The sequence below is a fragment of the Sus scrofa genome, chromosome 13 (assembly GCF_054392235.1).
Source record: "Sus scrofa isolate SSC_HxYL_T2T_F1_AM1 chromosome 13, Sscrofa_HxYL_maternal_Yorkshire_Landrace_v2.0, whole genome shotgun sequence".
Classification (NCBI taxonomy): Eukaryota; Metazoa; Chordata; class Mammalia; order Artiodactyla; family Suidae; genus Sus; species Sus scrofa.
In genome coordinates this window covers 66,769,502-66,793,143 of record NC_139395.1, presented here as the reverse complement: position 1 = coordinate 66,793,143, position 23,642 = coordinate 66,769,502, and the positions used below count along the sequence as shown (strand labels likewise).

The window sequence follows — 23,642 nt, the reverse complement described above, 5'->3', positions numbered from 1 at the left end:
GCTACTGATTTTTAATTTAGTTCCCCATCACATCCTCACCAGAGCACTGTGAGAGGCACCTTTAATCATGCTAATTTCAGGCAGGTTCATAATGTCCTGGAGATTTGTATATTTCAAATTGGATTAATCATCACCTCCCCTCCACTCAACCCCTGATCAAGCAATCCCCCCTTCCCTATCCCTTTCTTTCTATTAATGGCACCACCATCCTCCCAGCCACTTAGACTCAAAACCTCACCGTCATGATTGTCATATTTATTTTCTTGCCTGATATTTAATCAAACGACAAGTACCCCCATTCCTACCTTTGTAACATTTCTTATATCCGTTCTTCCCCTATACTGCTTTATTTCACTAATTCATGGATTTCTGCCCTTTAGCTCAAACCAGGGGCTTGTTCTGAAGTCCAAAAAGTTCTGATAACCCAAAAGTTTGGTTTTTGTTTGTTTTAAAATCATTTACAACCTGAAATGACATGATTTTATAGACATGATTTGTAATATTTAGGTTGAATTTATCTGGAAAAATATTAATGGGAGCCTCTCTGGATCCCAGTGTTGTCCAGTATATGCCTGTAGCACCTTTACAAAATCTGTAAAACTATTTTTTATTTTTTTTGGTCTTTTGTCTTTTTTAGGGCCACACCTGCGGCATATGGAGGTTCCTAGGCTAGGGGTCCAATTGGAGCTGTTGCTGCCGGCCTACACCACAGCCACAGCAATGCCAGATCTGAGCCGTGTCTGCGGTCTACACCACAGCTCACGGCAAAGCAGGATCCTTAACCCACTGAGCGGAAACTCCAAAATCTGGAAAACTCTAAATCCAAAATATACCTGACTTCAATGGTTTCAAAGGAGAGAAAGTGGATTTTAGTTATTATAATAATCTCTTTTAAGAAGGCTTTACATGGAGTTCCCATCACGGCTCAGCGGTTAACGAATCTGACTAGGAACCACGAGGTTGCCGGTTCGATCCTTGGCCTTAATCAGTAGGTTAAGCATATAGCATTGCGGTGAGCAGTGGTGTGTGTAGGCCACAGACTCCTCTTGGATCTGGTATTGCTGTAGCTGTGGTATAGGCTGGCGCCTTCAGCTCCAATTGGACCCCTAACCTGGGAACCTCCATTTGCTGTGGGTGTGGCCCTAAAGACAAACAAAAAAGGTTTTACTTATTATTTGTTTTTCCTTCCTTTAATCCATTCTGTATATTTCTGTCAGAGGAACCTTTCAGAATATATTTGCTCCAAAACTGTAGTCTTTAGCAGACACTTTCACCCTCATATTTTGGCATTCAGGCCTTTTGTGATCTGGCCTATTTTTTGTACCCACAGTAGGTAGATCCTAAAGGACATCAGATTACATATTGACTAGCTTTGAGAAATATATCCAGTTAAGCATCATGCCCAAATCACTTTATATACTCATGGGTTAGCTATTGTTGAACAAATTAAAGAATGAGTAACTAGCCAAGAAATGACTGAACAAAAAAAATGAACAAGTATTGGTCTGAAAATGTGTAAGTGGCAGTCATGAATGGCAAATTTTAGTTTATAAATCTATGCCAAGTGTTGGTCAGGCTCTATTTAGAGTTAATTTTGGAATTCCTTGACTCAGGAGAAATAATGAAATTTTAGAAAAGATCTTGAGAAGGGGCAAGGAAACAGTAAAAGTTTGCTATTAAGAAAATCTAAATAGCTTTATTTTTCTTTTAAGTGAAGAAGAAAACAAAGGAAGGGAGTTGTATGAAAGGCTGCCACGGAGGCCTTGCCTTACTAACTGCCTACTTGATTAACTAAAGAAAGGGCAGAGGAGAGGGAGGGCTTACAGTATGACGCACTCAGTAAGAATATACAGGGGCTGTCAGGGCCCAGAGCAGGCTGCCTCTCCTAACGCTGATGAAAACTGGTTTAAACACAGTAAGAAGGATTTGATTTATACTAAAAAAGTGAATAGGAATTCATGCCATGATGCAGTGTGTTAAGAATATGACTGCAGCGGCTCTGGTCACTGTGGAGGTGCAGGTTTGATCCCTGGCCTGGGGCAGTGGGATGAAGGAAACAGCATTACCACAGCTGTGGCATAGGTCGCAGCTGTGGCTCTGATTCAGTCTCAGGCCAGGGAACCTCTATGTGCACCATATAACAAAATTATATGGTGCCACCATATAAAAAAATGAAAAACAAAACAAGAAAAATGGAAAACCAATGTGGATATATTTGGACTGCAATTTGAGGGATTTCAGTTATGCCTATTGAAGAAACAGATTTAAATTAATAGAATATATAGACTAGAATAGATCTGAGTAACATTCGAGTAATCCATTTATTTGAGGGATAAGCCAAAAAGAAATTCATAGAAGGGGTTAGAGATATTAAAACACACATATGGCAATTTCATTTTATTTTTATTTTGACCTCTAAAAGAAAAATAGAGACACCTTTCTGCTTGGAATCCTTTAGAACCATTCTAGTTTGCTAGTAGGCAGGCAAACTTCCAAGAGCTTTTTGCATAGTCTTTTGTAATGGAGGATTCTGAAAAACTATATTCAAAGGGTATTGGGAGGGGAGAAAGGCAGGCAAGCAAGCTACTGGTGACAGAAATAGAAGCAGTAGAAGGGTTTGTGATCCTTTTGACAATTCATAAGGAAAGCTTCATCTGTCATAACCTTAAGCACAGTAGAGTATCTACGAATACTGCAATAATGGTGGCTTATATTTGAATCACCTAGTCAGCAGCTCTGGTCGTATCAATATGACATATATGAATGGACCCTCTCAACTCACATTTCAATCTTTCACTTCACTCCTAACCCAGGACTTTAATGACTGCCAAGCTTCAACGTTTTCTTGCATGTGCTCATCTCCATCATGCTCTTCTGACAGCTTATTCAAACAAAAGGAATATGACTAAACTCCCTGAGCAGGACACAGGGAGTTCTAGTGCTGAGACGCAAGCCAAATTTACAATTTAAAAATAAATTCCAGCCATGTTCAATAAATTACATATTGCATGCTATAAGAATTACATTATTATTGCCATAATAATATATGGCCGTTATTAGAATTACAGCAATAACATATGCAGCTGCTAATGGACTTATAACGTAGCAGGCCATTGGGAAATAAAAACGAACTATATTTTTTCCCGTTACCAAACAAATGCTGCTATAATCTACACTGTAATTTGAAACTGAGTAGTTATAAGTAGAAGTTTATACCCATATTTGCTATGCATATATGGGCCTCTGTCACATAATTTTCTACTAAAGTTAAATAAGAGGAAAATATTACATACAAACTGTTCCTATATACCCAAACTGTTTTGATTATTTTGACTGACTAAACTGGCTAAGTCAAGTTACAAAATTAAAAAAAAAGGTGAACTCAACCAAAAGAAGTCAGAGAGGTCAAAACAATAATCAAGTGAGTCGAAAATTGAATTGTAAGTTCTTTTTTTTTGTTTCCTGAAGAGATTGATTTGACTGGTCAAGTCACTCAAAAGAGTCAAACCAGTCTGTGTGTATAGACATAGCCAGAGTATTTAGCTATACCTAGCTCAATGGAAAAAACAGTAACACTACTTCACATTTATTAATCAAGCTGGTAGTTGTACAAACTCTCTGAGGTGGATAGGACAAATATATCCATTCCTGTTTTTAAGCTGAAGAGTTTTAGAAAAAGTGGTTAGAATGTATCATCTACAACTGCATTACAGACCACCCCAAAACACAGTGACTTCAAACAATGATTTATTCTTTCTCACAATTCTGTGAGTTGAATGGATTCAGCTACACAGTTCACTTGCTCCATTTGGTATAGACTTAGGTCATTCATGAAGTTGCATTTAGCTGGGAGCTTGACTGGGGATGAGATACCCAAGGTGACTTCTCATCCACAAAGCTCTCCCTCTCTACATAGCTAATCAGTATTTAATAGCTCAATCTGAGTTTCTTTCTAACAAGGCAGTTGACATCAAGGTAGATACATCCCAAGAGGATGCCTGCAATGTGGAAGCATTCATGGAGCCTCTGATTGCATCACACTTGCTAAGATCTCACCCTCAAAGCAAGCTCAGCATCAAGATGGGATGAAATTCAAGAAGGGAACGACTATCAGGAGATGTGATTCCTTGGGAGTCATCATGTGACATCCTACCACAAAACGGTCAGTATGTTGCAGGGCAAGGATTAAAAGCAAGGTCTCCTTAACGTAGTTTTCTTCCCATCAGACAAAGCTGACTCCCCAGTGTCACATTTGACCTTTCTGTACTAATATTAAGCGTATTAATCATTTTAGCATAGGTTGTGTCTTTAAATTCAGACTAAAGAGGACAGTTGCATATGTGCTTTGAAGTTGCCCATTAAATTTACCTTCCAGTATTAATTCTAGTCATTTTTATTTAAGAAGGAAATCTAAGACAGACATGTCTTTGCTAGTTTTCATGTGTCTTCATTTCCGATAATTTAAAATCTTACGAAGACCCAAGAATGACCTTACTATCTAGCATCTTGCTTTACACTGGGAGGGAGAACTAGAATTGTTAATTCCTATATTGAATAGCTGAGGAAACTGAGAATCAGAATGTTGAGTTACTTGCTCAGGATCTCAGGTTTATGAGGAAGGCTTCCAGATTCTTTTTTTTTTTTCTTTTTAGGGCCTCACCTGTGGCATATGGAAATTCCTGGGCTAGGGGTAGAATCAGAGCTGCAGCTGCAGGCCTACACTGCAGCCACAGCAATGACAGATCTGAGCCGTACTTGTACAACACCAGATCCTTAACCCACTGAGCGAGGCCAGGGATTGAACTTGTATTCTCATGGATACTATGTTGGGTTCTTAACCCACTGAGCTGCAAAGGGAACTCCAAGGGGGAGGTAGTTCTTGCTCTGGAAGAACTCATGGTCTCCTGGGAATATATTTGCATAAACCTGAGAACTTATCAACACAAGTTTCTCCACCTGCTGATTGTTTATAGCACAGATTGATGGTGCTGTATTTGTTAGAATTTGAGGAGTTCCATGTCTTGCAACACAGCTAAAGTACACCCCAAAGCAGCAGTTCTCCAGCTTATTGATCTCAAAAATCCCTTTCATATCTAAATATTTTTAAGAACCCCAAAGAGCTTTTGTGATACAAATCACACCTATCAATATTTACTGTGTTAGAAATTGAAATTGAGAATTTTCTACTATCATAAGCACATAAAAGCATACATTCCGTCAGCTGTCAGAATGACTCCACCATCCCACGTGACTCTGCTTTCGTACATGCCACTGTACCCTCTGTAGGAAATAGGAGGGGGGGAAAGTAAATCCCATCTTGTTTATTATTATGGAAATTGTTTTGACCCTGAAAGAGGCTCGGGGGCACTTAGGGGCTATTAAATCACATTTTAAGAACTGCTATTCCAAACAATTTAATAAATAGTGCGAATAATGTGATTATTAAACATCTCTATTTTTACTCCTAAGCCGACAAGAAATTAAAATTTATCCTTAGAGAATAAAACTGAAGTAAGAGTTAAAATCCAGAGAGGGAAGGGAAAATTGAGCCTGGGAGTGTCTGTCCATCTTTGGTGATTAATGGATTTACTTAGACAGATATGCTGGGTGTAGAAGTCACAAGAACAGATTGGAGCTAGCCCAAAGTGGTTGATTCCATAGGTGGCAATGCCACTGGCCCTCGGCTTTCTGCCAAGGCCCTAAATAGACATGGTATAAAGGAAAAGACCTGCCTCTAGAAAGGCAAGTGAGGAAATTTTCTCTCAATACTGGTCTTGGATGGAAGGAAAAAAAAAAACTCCCCAAAATTCATAACCACAAGTTTACCCTTTTGTGGGTTTTCAGCCCATTTTGGCTATACAGTTTTCCGAGGTGGCTGGTGTTTCCAGATACTAGGGCAAGCACAAATGCAAATGGTACCTGAAGGAGCACGCTTTTAACATGAGCCCCCAAGATTTCCCATACACATGTCATTAAAAAGTATGCTCTCAATTTAAAACAAAATCATAAAATACAAGCAAATTGCTGAGTTAGATGGGTGAAGGCCACAAGAATAAAGAATATACAGTAAGAAGGTTTAGCATGCTTATACAAATAAAAGGTTTGAATCACTAATTATTAGAAAACTGCAAATCAAAACTATAGTGAGGTACCACCTCACACTGGTCAGAACGGCCACCATTAACAAGTTTACAAACAACAAATGCTGGAGGGGGTGTGGAAAAAGGGGAACCCTCCTTCACTGTTGGTGGGAATGTGAGTTGGTAAAACCACTGTGTAAAACAGTGTGGAGGTTCCTCAGAAAACTAAATATAGAACTACCATATAATCCAGTAATCTCACTCCTGGGCATTTATCTGGGCAAAACTGTAATTCAAAAAGATACATGCACCCCTATGCTCATTGCAGCACTATGCACAATAGTCAAGACTTGGAAACAAACTAAATGTCCATCAAGAGATGAAGAATTAAGAAGATGTGATATATATGTGCAATGGAATACTGCTCAGCCATAAAAAGAATGAAATAATGGAATTTGCACAACATTGATGCAACTAGAGGTTCTCATACTAATTGAAGTAAGTCAGAAGGAGAAAGACAAATACCATGTTATCACTTATATGTGGAATCTAAAATATGGCACAAATAAACCTATCTACAAAACAGAAATTGACTCACAGACATAGAGAACAGATTGTGGATGCCAAGAGGGAGAGAGTGGGATGGACTGGGATTTTGGGGTTGGTAGATGAAAACTATTACATTTAGAATGGATAAGCAACGAGGTCCAGCTGTACAGCACAAGGAACTATATCCAGTCTCTTAGGATAAAACATGATGGAAGATATTACAAGAAAAAGAATGTGTGTGTGTGTGTATGTATGTGTGCATATATATATATATATATACGTATGATTGGGTCACTGTGTGGTAGGGTGGAAATTAGCACAATACTATAAGTCAACTATACTTTAATTAAAAAATCTTTTTAATTAAATAAAAGGTTTGAAAATTTATCAAATGATCAGTCTAATCTGAAAAGGAATAAAATAGAATTTCTAAATAAAATAATCAAATAACTTGGAGAATTATAGAAATTATACTCTTTGAATATTACACAAATATTGTACAAATTGTACATGACACTATAGATCAAATGGAATTCTCACATACTGCTAATAAGAGGGTAAACTGGTGAAACCACTTTGGAATACAGTATGTCAATATTCACTGAAGCTGAATGATATATACTCTGACAAAACAATTCTTCCAGGTATAAACTCAAAAAAAAAAAAAAAAAAAAACCAAAAAACTCAACATAGGCTCACCACAAGAGTATGCAAGAAACTGTATAGCAGCTCCATTCATAATGGATATAAATGTTTATTTTCTTATATAAAAGTTCATCTAGCTCTACACTTAGGATTTGCATTTTTTCCTGTGTGTGTTATGACTGAATAAAACTCAACACCGATGCATACACAAAAATTATTCACACACACAAAATTTCTTAATAGGCAAAGTAAAGGACAGCTTAATAAATCAGAGCGAATACTACTCTTAAATGATTTATTTCATGAAATAGAAAAAAAAGTTCAACAAACAAATCAAAAAGTAAACCAGGTATCTTTATGAGACTGACATGCTACCTACTGTGCTAACAAGGCACATAAACCAGATATACCTTTAAAGAAAAAATATTAAGGCATCAGAAGTTACTTGCAAAGAAGTTATAGGATGAGGTCCAAAGAGACCAAGATGGAAGTTATGAAAAAGCTATGAAATAAATATACTAAATATGTATAATATATATGTAAAATCCAGAAAGAATTTAAAAGAGAACATGAGAGAAAACATTTGAATTTAGAGACCAAGAATTTCCCCCAATTGATGCAAAACCTGGAACTTAGAATGTGGAAGAAAATAATTTCCAAGGTTTATCTATAAAAGAAAGTTTATACCAAATGCACTGTAGAAAAACTGCAGGACAGAAAAGATCAAAGGGCGATCCTAAAGGCAGCAAAAAAGAAATGTCGGAATTTGAGCAAAAAAAAAAAAAAAAATTATTAGGTTGGCAGCAATAATGGAAGCCAGCAGATCACAGAATGATGATTTACAAAGTTTGAGAGAAATCACTGTCAATCTAAATATAGTCTAATTTGGGAGAGAATTATTCAGAATTAAAGCATGTAAGTAATTTCTGTTGCCTAAAAAGATACAACTTCCAAGTATTCTCTTTTCATCATGACCTGCTGCAGAAAGAGCATGGTGTACTGTTGTCTATGAGATTTAAATGTGTAGTTAGCAAAATTGCTCTCTTAATGAAGTGTGGTTGGTCATCTACAAGAGACTAGGTAGATGTGATCAGTTTGGTCTAAAAGTTCTTTCATTTTCCCAGGCCCCAGCCTTAGGCTGAGTATGTAATAGATGCTCAGGAAATACATCAGCAGAGGGATGGATACATGGATAGATGGATATCTAGATCAATGCTTGATGGATGGTTAGACAGATACACACATACAGACAGGCAAACATACATACATATATTTTATGGCCTAACTTTATCATCTGCATCTGACCCTGACACTGAATATCTCTTAGGCAGAGTCTGACAGAATATAAAGTCCCAAATGCTAATTTTCTGAATTTTCAGCTCCCGGATCTGATTAGTGTTCCTTGGACTAAAGGAAATTCAGGGAAACAGCTTTATGTGTCCATAATGAAGAGCATTTGTCTCTAGAAACCCCCTTTGGGCGCCACAGTCATGTTCTCCAGTGAGATCAGCTGATGAAAAAGCTCTGTCAAGGTAGAGGTCAGGGTCTGCCAGTGAAATGTGACATCAAAGGGTGGGCCAGTTGTGAATATCTTTGTCCACGGCCCAGAACTTATTTATCTTCTCTGGACATTGATACCTCCCCCCCCCCCCAAAAAAAAGAAATTGTATGGCACACTTTGAAAAGTGTGTCACCGTTTCCTTAAAGAAATGATCTCCTTTCTAGGATCTGACTGAAAATCATGGGCAATTGAAAGCCTGGTTTATCCCTGTGGACTATTAGTCACCCTATAAAAGTTAATTTAAAACAAATTAATCCATAAATCTCTACATTGTCTGCAAATACTTACCACTATAAAAAACCTAATTTAAACCCTTTCCCCTCTATTCTAAATTAGGGTTGCACTGCATTTTCAAAAATGTCTTCCCTTCTTGGAATAAGTTGCCAGTTATTTCCTTTCTTCCTGATGCCAGTGGAAGTTCTAAGGGTAGTATTAGGTCCAATATCACAATCTCTTAGTACTCAAAAAGAGGAAAAAAGAACTCATGGTATCTTATAGAAGACTTCATACATAAACTTGAGGTTTGGGACAAGTTTAATTTTAAATGCAACTCCTCAGACCATTCCTCCTAAAAGTCCCTTAATAGGGTTTCTTAGTTAACACTCTAGTCAAACTTAAAATGTGGAGGAAAGTGAAATCAGAGGGGTAGGTCTTTGAGACAAACAGGATTTTTACTTTTATCAGGATCATTAATATTGGAATCTCAAACAAGAAAAAATGAGCAGCCTTCACCTACTGAAAAGATTAAAAACGGCAACTTGAACCATTCGTTAAATGGCTCAGATACCTGCTGAAAACTGAAATGCAAACTTGATATACTCTAGACAACTGCTTGAAAATATTTGTGGAGCATGGTAAACGACCAGGTTAAAAAAGATGTTTGTTGTCCTTTTTAGGCTATGCATAAGTAACTAGAAACACAGTCATTTAAAACACCAATTTATAATCCCCACCTCCCATCTTAAGGGACAGTCCATTGAAAAGGGAACATCATTACCTCCGGTGGCTGGAAACTTTTAGAAGTGCCATTTTGGCACAGAAAAATTCTGTTCCTTATGCTAAGTGAGTTCTACCCTGAGCATTTTAAAAAATGGCTACCTTCTAAGTCAGATGAAAACTCAGGTGGTAAGTAAATCAGTTAAATCCAGATGTGTCCAGTTCCATTGTCTATAGCCAATAAGAATCAACAAGAGAGAATTTAGCACACTGAAGTATTTCAGGGAAAGGTGTTCCAGGGCTGTCATTCCATAATCTAAAAAAAGGCACTTATCAAGCTGCTAATTATAAAGCTCCCCCACACTACTATACTGATGTTAAATGGCACTGTTCCATTAGCTGTAATTATTCCATTTGTAATAAATAAGCATTAACCATTTTCAAATGTACACTCACAAATCATTTTTAAAGGATGAGTTTTATGCATTTAAAATCATATATTTCAAAACAGTCTAGGCTACCCATCTTTGTGAAGGCCTAAATTCAAATTAGAAGAGCATTTAAAAAATTAAAATAAAATGTATTCAGTAATGGAAATTATTACAGCCTGCACAGCCTTAACAAGAGAGCCAGATATGGGGAAAATACTGTGACCAAGTTAAGGAGAAAAATGTTGAGATGTTCCACTGGGGGAATGTATTAATTCTTCAAAAGACCCAGATTTCTTTACAGAACTCAGCACCTGGAATCTAGGAAGTGATTTGTATGGAAACAGACTTTGATGGTTGGAGGCCAGATGTAGTCACATAACTATACAGATGCCTCTGACCTCAATTCTGGATAAGGGAGTGAGATGTAAGCAGCCATTGGCATATTCAGAGATATAGATGTGGAAAGGCACCAGAGGTGGGAGTGTTTGGATGTGGAGGAAAGAAGTGTCAAGAACAGGCTTAGAACTTCCCCACACCGGCTACCTGGAGACTGTCTGCAGGAGTGCAACATTTATTGTGCTCACCAATCCTTAGAACTTGACCCACCTTGCTTTAGCTCAGAATGATTAATTAGCAGTACTACTAAAAATTAAGGAACTATGCAGGTGTGATATGTATGCTTTTTCCTACACATGCCTTACCACAAGGAAATTTATAAAACATAGCAAAAAAAGAATTAAAAATTATAAAGTTACAGTAAAAATATTGATAGATCTCAATGTGGATAACCAAAAAGGCTAATGTTGATGTAAAAGATAAACCCCCACAATAAATTTTCAAAGCAAATAAAAAATAATTGCTTACTTTAACAATGAACTTGGAGAGTCAAAGTTCTGTTTGCTCTCAGTCTTGTATGGAAAAGAAGTGCCCACATGTTGGTGCAAGGCATTCTCAAATTTGTGCTAGGCATGGACTCCTGGAAAGTCTCAGTGCTTTTAATAATGGAATAGAAACTATTCTTACATCTCAACTGAATTTATCAACACCAAATAATTTTACTAGCAGAAAACATGACTTATTATGTATACATAATTAACTCCCATTCACTAAAAAAAATTTTGTTAATAATAACAACAAACAGGATTAGTCTTAGTAAATCTTGCTGAGTCTTGTGTGCCGTTCAGTAAAAAACTAATGAGGCTATTTAAACTAATTAAAATAAAACAAAATTAAAAAGGCAGTTTCTGGTATTCCCGTTATGGCTCAGCAGAAATGAATCTGACTAGCATCCATGAGGACACAGGTTCGATCCCTGGCCTTGCTCAGTGGGTCAAGGATCCAGCATGGCCATGAGCTGTGGTGTAGGTCACAGATGTGGCTCAGATTGGCGTTATTGTGGCTGCGGCACAGGCTGGAGGCTACAGCTCTGATTCAACCCTTAGCCTGGGAAACTCCACATGCCGGGGTGGGTGCAGCCCTAAAAAACCAAAACAAAAAAATGCAGTTCCCCACTTGCACTAGCCACATTTTGAACACCCAAGGGCCACATTTAGCTAGTGGCTGCAAATCTGCACAACACTGACACAGGACATTTCCATCACTGAGGAAAGTTCTATCAGACAGTACTTTCTAAAAGCACTTTCTAAGAGTAGCATGGAGAAGGATCAATCTAGACAGTTCATAGATTTCTAGGCAACCAAAGGAGCTGATGAGTTGCTTTTATTATTGCGATTTTCTGCAGCAAACATGCTTTTCAAATTCGGTAGTTAATACATGCTCCAAAGTTTATCTTCCCAAGAAATTAAATCAAAACTTCAAATCTGAGGCTGAATGTCTTGGGAGCAGGGGGCAGGCTATGCACATTTTCTGTAAACTTTGGGAAGAAGAGCTCTGATTTTCTGATGACAAGAAACAGAACCTGTATAAATTTAAAGTTAAACAGATTCTTTACTCGCCTGGTGCTGTCTGTTCATTGTGCTTCTGCCCTCACCTAAATGTAAATATATATTTTCTAAATGTCTCTTCCTTATCGTTGCCTATAAGGTTAACAGCAAGCAAAGTAACTTGAATTTTTCAAACATAGGACAAGTTCACATTATTTCAAGTATTCTCATCAAATGCCATTGTCAAATTCAAAGTCTTGATGGTTTAAAGTTCTCTTTCAAACTATAAACATCGGGTTTTTGTCTTTGTTTGCTTAAAGGACTTTGTAACAATGTAGCACCCTGAAAGAGCACTAAGCTTCAGGAGAGAATTTTTTTTGGGGGGGGGCAGGGGGGAGGTGGCACTCACAGCACATGGAAGTTCCCAGGCTAGGGGTCGAATCTGAGCTGTAGCTGCCAGCTTATACCACAGCTCACAGCAATGCCAGATCCTTAACCCACTGAGCAAGGCCAGGGATCAAACCCGCATCCTCATGGATATTAGTCAGGTTCGTTACTGCTGAGCCATGACTGGAGAGAATTTTTAACAGGAACTGTTGACCTGTTTTTCTTCAATATGGCAACCAAATCTTGATTCATAATTAAGTAGAGACCACCCCATTTAACATACTGTATACAAAACAATGTATTAATACATATATGCTGTATATCATATACATAACATATATATATCTATAATGTATCTCATTTATTATAAAATGATACCTCAAGAAATGTGTTTCCTCCCAAATTTTTAGCTGAATGCACACTGATCCAGAAAATTGGCAAAGGGTCTACCCTCCCAGTTTACAGACTCTGAGCACTAAGGCATGTTTGATGTCATTGTTTGAAGATCTGTTCTAGAGTTGCAAGAAGTCACAGAGCATTATCCAGGAAAGTTGTCCCTTGCTGGTCTGGTCTAGTTTCCCTTCTACGGACTAAGCTATGCTGGTGCCACATAATCCTTTGGTCTGTCCTGGAAAGTCCTGTTCTCACTTCAAGGCCTTCATTAGAAGATTCTACTTCTTACACACTTGCCCCAAACAAGATGTTTCTGAGTATCTAATCAGCTGATTTCTTCAGAAAGTTTTTTTTCTTTAAGTTAAAAAAAAATTATCTCTCTTTTGATATAGCTCTAGCTCTCTATCCTATTCTTTCCTAAAATATGATTTATTTTTTCTATCCCTACTCAATTACATCAGAATCTCGAGTAGGAAGAGGCCAGGGAAAAGCATTTTGGAAAAGTTCCTAGGGTAATTCTAAGTCACATTCTTAGGTGAGGAACTGTTCCAATCTGCATGTGACTCAACACTTCCCCCTTTATGGGTGCGGATCCTTGTCTTGTCACACATTCAGGAGGTGATCGGGGTCAGTATACACCCAACCTTCTTCACTGTCCTCATCATCAACTTAAAAGAAATGTACAACCTGAAAGTTGAGAGTTAAATTTTATTTGGGGAGAAATTAGGACTTAAGCTCATGGACAGCATCTCAGGTAGCCCTGAGAAACCAAGAAACCACTCAGAGGAGGCAAGGTGGGGAGCTGGAATATATAGGAGTGTTTGCAACAAAGGGCAGGTAGCAGGAACAGAAGAGGTCTGGGCTCACTGAATTCATTTCTTTGATATGCACCTTAGCTATCAGGGCCAGTATCCTGAGTTTTCACAGACCTCCAGCCCTGGGGACCTGGACCAGCTCAAACCCGGAGGTGGTTGCATTTGCAGATGACAGGGACATCCTTTGTTTTATACACTTCACTATAGCCTGGGGCTAAGTCAGATAGCTATCTGAAATACCTTCTCAAAGAGAGAGGGGGAAATAATATCAGTGTATATGATAAAGATGAGGGGAAGGTGCATGCAGCCATACACACATTTTACAAAATTTGTGGCTGGTTCCCTGAAGGTTACTACTAGTCAAAAGGAGCAGACGTCACCATAAAGGATTTTAGCGTTTTTCTAGATATGAGGAGATGCAAGGAATTGTGCACATAAAGTCTCCGAAAATATCTGACTGTTCGAAGACTCGTTTTTCCAGTTTTCCCAGAGCATAGAGTGTTTCATTCCTGATTTCCACCCTGAGCTCTGCTCAGGGGTTGCTGCAGGTCAGCAGCTGCAAGTGCTCATGATTAAAGCCATGTAGAGGAGATGGCAAGGGCCAAACTCCAGTTCACATCATCCACACAACAGGAATGACAGTCATCTCCTGAAACTCTTGAGATACTTAAATGAGATAAAACTTGCATTCTCTTCCCCGAAGACTTAGCTCTTCTCATTCCCCTGTGTTCTTTGTAAAGGGAAGGTGCTTTCCAAAGTTATTTTTGGGAAGAGGCCTATTCCTACTTGGAGTCCAACATGGAAGTGGGTTCTTGATCTGGGAATGCCATTAAATGGCCCCATTCTCATGCTACTCCCACTTAGATTAACACTATTCCATGTTGTTACTGTTAATTACCCTAGGCCTAGTTTTGCAGTGGCTGCAAACTCAGTTCATTTAATAAATTATTGATTAGAATGCAGGGAGGTTCTCATCTTTCAAGAAAACCATAGGAGAGAAAAGCTTTCACTTGAGACAACTGGATCTTAATTTGATTTGGCGAACTTCGAAATGATGATTGTTCCATTTTAGTCAGAGTAACTTCCTTCAGCAAAGGAGCATGGTTTGAGTATCACTGAGGCAGTCAATGACATTTTGTAAGCTTCTTAACTATAGGATAACAGAGGTCACATGTAGTTCCTCTTGGGGTCTCTGACATGACTTGCCAATAGAAGATATTTTGTAAATATGTAGAGAGTTGCAAATGAGAGAATTAGGTAGGTTTTTGATTTCAATAGTAAATAGTCTGAGATTCTTTATTTTGAAAAAAATTGGAATACATGCACTGTTTTTACCTTCCAATTACGATATGCTTCAAAGATTCTGGCTTCATTATGTATTACGTTAGCCCAAACCTACTCATAAAGATGACCGAGAGAGGAACGTACACAGGGGTTGTGGTTTTCCATGAATAATCCACAAAGGTTGTCCAATATTGCAAGCATCTATAAAGTAAAATCTGAGTGCTGTGGCAGAGCTACTGGTAACAGAGACTTGACAGACAGATCAATTTGATTCCTGACAGTGTGAGGGGGTCCGCTCATTTTGAGTCATGTTATAGTGGCTCTGCAGGTGAAAAATGAGAATTACCCCACAGGCCTTCCCCAGCATTCCACAGTGGTCTGGCCACAATCTAGCTAAAGGACCATGAGGTGTGACTATCAACACTGGTTGGCAGTTTGGGGGGAAGTCATGAGATCAAGAAGAGATCTTCTATTTGAAAAACACTGTAGGAGCAAATTCTGGAACAATCAAAAGTTAAAAAAAAAAAAAAATTCCAAGTCCTAGAAATAGAATGACTTTGACTCGTTTTCCAAATAAAGTCAAAAGGGAAGAGCCTTGGAAAATGCTGAAACGCACACAATGTGTCTCCTTCACCTCTCACCTTTCTCCTCCCCTCTCCCCACTTCTCCCAGACGCTGTTCCTAGTGCCAGGAGTCCCTGATTTCTTGTCAATCTTTTGTGATGGCTGAGTGATTGGCACTCTGTGAATGAAACTCTTCACACTCAAGTGTTACCTTGAGCTCTCATTTGCATTTAAACCCTTTTCTGTCTGTGGAGTTGCTAGTTTTTTTCTTTTTTTCTTCCTGAAAAGATTTTTAAGCAGAACACAAAAGAGATCTGGTATGGGGACTAAGGTTTATGATCACCCCAAGTCTATTTTCTCAGATCCAAAACAAAAGCTCAGAGTGCCATTCATGTTTCATTTGGGGAAAACAAGAGGAATGGAAGGCTGGAAGGCTGAAAGAAGGGAGAGATGAAACAAAGGGAGGAAGGATGCAAAGACAAAGGTAAAAGAAGGAATTGATTTTGGTTTTTATTCCAGAGTTGAAGATTTCTTGCCAGTAGTCCCTTTAAGGGGTAGTCTTGGGAGATGTAGAGGGTAGGGGGAAGCGTTCTCTTGGCAGTAATTTCTCTAGAGCCTGAAGCCTATTTCCCGCTCCCTCTCAATATTAGTGACTAGGAATCTGGTGACTCCTGATTCCCACAATTTTAACACAGTCAGTCTTATTCCATTCTTTTGTCCCATGGAATGGCCATATACACATTTGATCCTGTAACAATTTTGATGAGTGTTTTCCTATGCATTCTATTGGAATGATTTAAAATAATCCTTGTAGGTTATTCTAATTGCTCCAACCTCTGTTTCTGACAAAGTAAGCAGTTTGAATCCCTTCACAACAGTACTATCATTATAGAGTGTGTTGTCATCAATTCCTTCAAGTTCATCCACCCAGCGGAGCACTGGGCAGGGAACTGGCTTGAGATGAGGCAGGACCAGACTGAAATCTCCCAGGGAAAGCTAAGATCTCATATGCAATTTTCTAAAGGTGGATTATGAATAGTCTGAGCAGCCTTGCATGTTTAGGAGGAAAGATGAGCATTGTCTGCTTTGAGCCCAGGGCAATGCAGGACACTTACTTGTCTCCTCTCATCTAAGCTTCTTTAAACAGTCTTGACTTTGTCGAGTCAGTGCCCAGGCACTGTGTGGCTCTAGTCACATCTCCCTCTCTTCCACTCACTTTGTTAAAACTCACTTGATTGGAGTTTGTTGTTAGTTAGATGGCCTGAATTAATAGAGATGACATGTGAAGGCCCTAAGCATAGCATCTCAAGATGTCAGCTGCCTGGAGATAACTCATTTTATAAATTTGATCTAGCCTTTGGGTAGGAACATGCCATGCAAAGTCCAGCAGAGCAGTTACTGTGGAACTGCAAAGTATCTTACACTTCTGCAGTGGTATCTTACAGTTCTGCAGTGGTGTTCTGCAGTGGTGTTAAAAATTGCAAATTGGGAGTTTCCACTGTGGCTCGGTGGGTTAAGAGCTCGACATAGAGTCTGTGAGGAGGTGGGGTTGATCTCTGTCCTTGCTCATGTTCGGTAGGTTAAGGATCTGGCGTTGCCATGACCTGTGGCATGGGTTGCAGATACTGCTCAGAGCTGGCATTGCTGTGGCTGTGGCATAGGCTGGCAGCTGCAGCTCCGATTTGAACCCTAGCCTGGGAACTTCCATATGCCGCAGGTGCAGCCCTGAAAAAAAAAAAAGTTAAAATATTGTCAATGTTTTATATTAAGATAATGTTAATGATGATGATGATGATGGCTAAATACTTATCTTTAAACAACAGACTCGCAAAGCAAGTCAGCCAAGACTGGCTGAGGGAAGAGCAGATTGCCATCTCCCTCCTTACTTTCATGCCAGCACGGAGTGGCAGGTGGAGGCTGGCACTACTGAAATTAATTCCCCCACGCCTTTTTGGGGGGTTGTTTTTGCCAATCTCCTTAAGTTGAAGTCGTCTAAGTTAGACGTTCTTACTGCGAATATGTATTGACTTCCCAGCCACATCCATACCCAGAGAGCAACCACGGCATCATTTCATAAGGGATAAGAATGGGATGTCATTGAGCATGGGTTACTGACCTCTAGTCCCCTAATGCATCTCCAGTCTGGGGTGGTTTTCCTAAAAACGCACTTTGCTAATTATAAGGGGAGGAGTCTGTGCACAGGAGTGAATGCTTTAGTCAACATAGGAGTTACAACCTGAGTTCGACCTTGGAAAGAATGAAATAATGCCACTTGCAGCAACATGGATGAACCTTGAGATGTTCATACTCAATGAAGTAAGACAGAGAAAGACAAATATCATATGGTATAGCCTATATGTGGAATTTTAAAATGACGCAAAGTAACTTATTTACAAGCAGAAAGAGACCCACAAAGAAAACCAACTTGTGGTTACCAAATGGGAAAGGTAGAGGAAGGGATAAATTAGTAGCTTTGGATTCACAGATATGCACTGCTATGTATAAAATAAACAGCAGTATAGCACAGAGAACTATATTCAATGTCTTACAATGAACTATTTTGGAAAAGAATCTCAAAAAGAATAGATATGTATAACTGAATCACTTTGCTGTACACCAGAAACCCTGTAAGTCAACTACATTTCAAATTTTTTTTTTTTTTAAATCATGAGATAGAATCACAGCCCTACCACTCAGGAGTTATGGCATAAAGTAAGTATTTAACTTCCCTGAGTTCTTCCTTCATCTATAAAATGGGAATAATGATACTTCCTCACAGATAATAATACAAGGAAACACTGAGTAGTAAGTATAAAGTGTTGTCTTTTTTTTTTAAACACATGGATTCTAAAAATACATGCATTCTAGTCACTTCAATGAGGTAAGCTGTTTTGGTGTAAGAATAAAATTGGGCTTGTGGGGATGGTCATGATGGGAAAAGCATGGTCATCAAAGGGCATTATGTAAAGCCCTTCAGCCATTTTTTGTCAGGCAGGAATGTATCTCAGTATTTGTAGATTTTCTAGTATCTCAAGGAATAAAAAGCAGACATTCTCTTGTGAAATTTCCCAATAATTTGTATTTTAGAAACACTACCATATCTGCTGACTAGGCTAGAGGTAACCTGTTCTAGAATATGATTTGGCCCTTGGTCCATCTCTTTCCATTGTTAGCCTAACAAATCAAAACCCTCAACATATAAGGGTCATTATTATTATCATTCCTCTTACCACTAGTAGAAAAACAACCTCAATTGGAAATCAGTTAAAACTGTATGACAATTGTCTGATCACATAGTAAAGTTGATGTCAGAATTGTTAAAATTACCTGATGGCCTGAGATCCTGTCTGTTCAGATCTAACTATGAATTTATCAGTTATTGCCTTTAATAAACAAGTTCCATCTTATCTAAATTTAAGTTTTAAGAGATGCAGCCAAGCCCCAACTGAAAATTCAGTATTATCCTATGAACATAATAACAAAATGCAATGCATATGCCAGTGTATGAAGAATGCATTCTACTTGGAAAGCAAGAGAAAAAATGAAAAGTGCCTGTTTCTATGTATAAAGCATATCCTATATGTGCTAAACGCAGCTTTACATTATAATAATACATAAGCAAAGTGCTTATGATATATTTATAAACTTCCAGAGAGAGATTTGGGGGAAAAAAGAAGGAGTCGTGTTTAGTCACGATGAATTTTCATCCCATAAGAAGCTGAAGAGGCTTGTTAAGTGCAGAGAGGTACATTGAGCATTTATTTTATCCAAACTCTTCCCTTCTGTGACACTGTAACAAGAGGTCAAAGTGACTCAGTCTCCCTGAGTCTCATCTGTTAAATGGGAAGACAGATTAAGTTCTATCTCAGAGACTGACGTGAAGAATAAAGAAATTTAATGTCAAGATGCTTAGCACAATGCCCAGAGCAAAGTAAATGCTCAGAAGGTCAGCCATTAGGGTGAAGTGATAAAAGTTCAACTAGTAAAATAAGTATATGGATAACTTGGCTTTTTTAATGGGCTAATATTCTTGGTATGATATCGAACTGGGAGCAAATTACAAAAATAAAGCCTTTTAGCATTTTCTGATATTAACATCAATAAGGTATGATTTAAATGCATTTATCCAGGACGAACTGTTAGAAGGAGAGATATTCTAAAGCAACATTTTAGTGTTATGAACAAGGAGCTTTTGCCTTGTAAACTCATGGGGTGAAATCCCATCCCTTGATCTTCAAAGTGTGACAAAGAGCTATTGATTGAGAGCATATTGTCATTTAAATTACAATTAGGGATGGGTGAAAGGTGGTTATTCAACAATTCAAACCTTTCTTTTAATACTGTCAAGGACAACTTAACCTTCACCCAAACACACTTCTAAAACTTCTGAGTTTTAATATGTCTAAAATCAATGTGCTTTTCTTCAAGTAAGAGAATCATGTCATTACTCTCCAATGCTGAATTCGGTAGTTTCACATCTGCTGGTGAAAATCTTTCAGAAAGCTTTGCTCTCAAGTCACAAAACACTTGTGTCTCGACACAAATCTAGTACTACATTTGCAGCTTAATATGAAATTAAATCATTCAGTGCATTTTCCTAGAGTAGAGAGTTAGAAAAGTATATGCGTTTTCAAAAATCAAGTGCAATGTGGGTGATGTGTATTTTAAATAGAAAACCACCCCTCTCAAGGTACACAATGCCATAAACTTCAAGTCTTTTATTACTGGCACAACAAGGTTCACTTCTAAAGGCATTAGGTGGTGCGTCTGTTAAACGAAACAATGAACAGAATGGAACAAGTGTGTCTATGTGCGTCTGAGTATTTACGTTGTTATTACTGACTTCTTTGCATTTTTTTTTTTGCAGTACCAATACACTCCATGCATAACTTGCTTTGTTATAGCAAACACACAGACAGACAGACATGTGCAGACTTTACTGCGAGCACAGACAGATGCACACATGCACATACGCGCGCACGCACACACACACCCGCTAACATGCTATGGCTACATCGGCAAAATGCTAGACTCAATCTCTGAATCTTGCCACAGCCAAGTTCCCTGCAGCTTTCTCAGGCATGCAGAGAGCATGAAGACTGCAGCTTTGATCTCCTGCACTGAAGTCCATGTAGAATTTATTTTGTCAAAGCATTTCCTCTCCTTTCTCTTTCTCTCTTTTTCTTTCTTCCCCTCTCTCTTCCTGTGATGCACATGCACACCTGTCTGTTTCTCGGGAACGGCAGGCATTTACTACGATAACATATTATTCCAAAAGTGCCTTTGGCAGCCTCTCATCCTCAGGGCAACCATTGTTCTCGCAGCAGTAAGCCAGGGAACAGTGCAAGGTCACCAAGACCCAGAGTCCTCTGTCCCTTTCTCTTATATGGGGCATGAGCTCCAAGGTACCCTTCATTTGCATGATACATGATGTCATGGAAGACAGTCTCCAGCCCAGGTATATAACAGGTAAGCCATAGCAGCGACAAGAGAGTTGGTGGTACCTGTAGTGGGTAGAGAGCCTATTACAGCTGTTCTGAGAGTCTTCCTTTCTCACTGTCATTAGATGTCTTCTTCTCATTTGTGAAAGGAACCTATTAAAAGTGCACTTTTTTTTTCCTGCAATGCAATGATTTGTCAGGGCATCTACTAAATAAATGGGAATATCCAATTTTCCATTTGATTTGAAAACGTGAGCAGAAAAATCACACATGAATTCGATCGTCACCTAATGTGATTAGGAAGAGAGAGGAAAAAAAAGATGTCAAATTTAATATTGTCCCCCCAAAGCAACTCCTCTTATCTTATCAGAAAATTTATAGGGATTCACTGTAACCCTGAAAAATGGGAAAGAAGTATTCCTAGTCAATAGAAACAGGCAAACTTTAAGGATTTCTACTCATCTATCTTAAGGAAAATTGAGTCGCACATTCACTAATACGTTCTGTTTGAATGGCAAAGTACAAACTTAAAAGCAGAATAGTTTTTAGTGTTATTCAGGCAAATATCATATCTAAATATTTAAAAAATGAAGACTTAGGAATTCAAGATATTGGGGGGAAGTAAGATGTTCTACTGCCGCCTTGTGGACAATTTAAAAGAACAGTTTAAACCAGTGGTTAATTTATGAATCTTGGTCAGTAATAGAACTAGACAAAAATTGGTATGGGATGGAAGTGGGATAGAATTAAATATTAATTAATTGAGTTTAGTGAGAATAATATTTTCTTTTTTTTAAAACCCAAGGAGATCTATAAAGTCTTCAAGTGATTATGTCACTATATTTCAAGAAATTTCTGACATGCACAAACAGGAGATAGGGAGAAAATGAGATAGAATTAAATATTGGTTAATAGAGTTTAGTCAGAATAACAGTATCCTACTTTCTTTTAATCAAAGGAGTTCCACCGATATTTGAAGCAATTTTGCCATGTTATTTCAATCTCAATTTCAATCAAATCTCAGTTAGTTACCATAGAATTAAACGCAGCACCAGAAAAGCAGTGATAAGAAAAACTGGACATATTCTAGGGTTCGGTCCAGCAATTTAGCTTCAAATGTTTATTTAAACATAACTTGAGTTTACAAACTTGTTTTCTAGGGAGATTTATACTGCTTTCTGATTTTGGCTGGATTTAAAAAGTCCAGCTCAACTTCCTGCACTAAACATGCTGTGTAAACCACCTTCTTCTTCAATTGCAACATGAAAAATTTTCATTACATACATTTTGAATTGCAAACAAATGTCTAGGTAGATGCTTAATTTAAACTAGCTATCAACATCATAGAACCAGGCTCCTGGAACTTTTAGCATTATAGCACCACATAAATCCTTGTTGACAAAACATCAAATAACATACTGTAATTTCCAATTTCTCCTTTTTCATCTGTTGGATAAATATTTGAAATGGCTAACTAATCCATTAAGAAAAAAGGTGCCTGAGCACTTATGAGTAGTGAAGCTAATTTAAAATTGAAAGAACAAATTAAGAGATTTTTAATTAAAATTGTTTTTAAACCTATCAAGTTGTACAATAAATGCTTTAAACTCGAGAATATGATTTGCAATGATTTTGTAACCATGACTGAGTCATCATATTTTGTTTTTAAAGGGAAAGAAAGGGAATAAGCATCTTTAGTGAAACAATCTCAAAATCAAACTGCAAGGTAATCGAAATTTTGCTAAATAATCCAAAATTGAAATTATTCACTTTTTATTATTAAACTAGCTTGATTTGCATGAGAAGTGGGTATAGGAAAATTATTTAAATAAAATAAATATAAACCTATATTCTTTACCACAAAACAGTCCAACCCTTCAGAAGCTACAAACCTGTGTATAGGAATATTGCTAATTTTTACTTGGTATTGAGCATGATAAAACTGAAGTAATATCATTTTCAAAATTTCTGTCTCATTTTTGTTGTAGTAGAGAAAGCTTTCAGATCAATGAAGAATATACTGATCCCTACTGTTCAAAATAAGGGTTCCACTCTAAATTATTTCATAAATGTGTTTTTGCCTATCATGAGTAGGGTATTAGTCACTTACTTTTCAATGTCATTGAGTATTCATTATATGCTATATACTTGGGTTACATTCTTATTACAGTCTTATTACAACTTACAGATAGGTTATTATCTTTTTTCGAGATCATAAAATGAAGGCTCAGAGAGGTTAAGCAAACTAGCCATGGTCACACAGCCTATCAATGATTCTTCTAGCAGCATCAGTGACTTTGTGTTTTTCTCTTCTTCCTCCATACATCTTTGGGGAATCAAGATCACCTATTTTTTTTTTTTTCAGCAGGGGTTGGCAATGCTTTTGAGTTGTGTTCTAGTTCACGACTGAAGATTTGCTAATGTTCAAGTAAATACTGAACATGTGCTAAATTTATTTATTATTTACTGGTTAATTCATTTAATAAATATTTACTTCATGCTTTGTGCTGGGCATAGTGCTAGTAATAGGGCTACAGTAATGGTAGAATGGTAATTGCTTTTTTTTCGGAGCTTACAGTTTAAACATTAAGTTTGAGAAAGAGAGAATGTGGAGAATCCAATTCTTCAGGTTCAACAGGAAAAAAATCAGTTGCTCTGGAATCATGTGAAGTTC

At 37.8% G+C, this 23,642-nt stretch overlaps 1 long non-coding RNA gene across 2 annotated transcripts in view; it reads right to left on the bottom strand.

The window, feature by feature from the left end:
• Positions 1–23,642, bottom strand: part of LOC102167790 (uncharacterized) — a 402,854-nt gene that overhangs the window by 265,674 nt on the left and 113,538 nt on the right. Inside the window, exon 4 of one of the 2 annotated variants that reach the window (XR_014823523.1) lies at positions 16,643–16,788. The exons of the other annotated variant lie outside the window; for it this stretch is intronic. This is a non-coding gene — a long non-coding RNA (uncharacterized LOC102167790). The remainder of the gene's footprint in view (positions 1–16,642; positions 16,789–23,642) is intronic. 2 annotated transcript variants of the gene reach the window in all.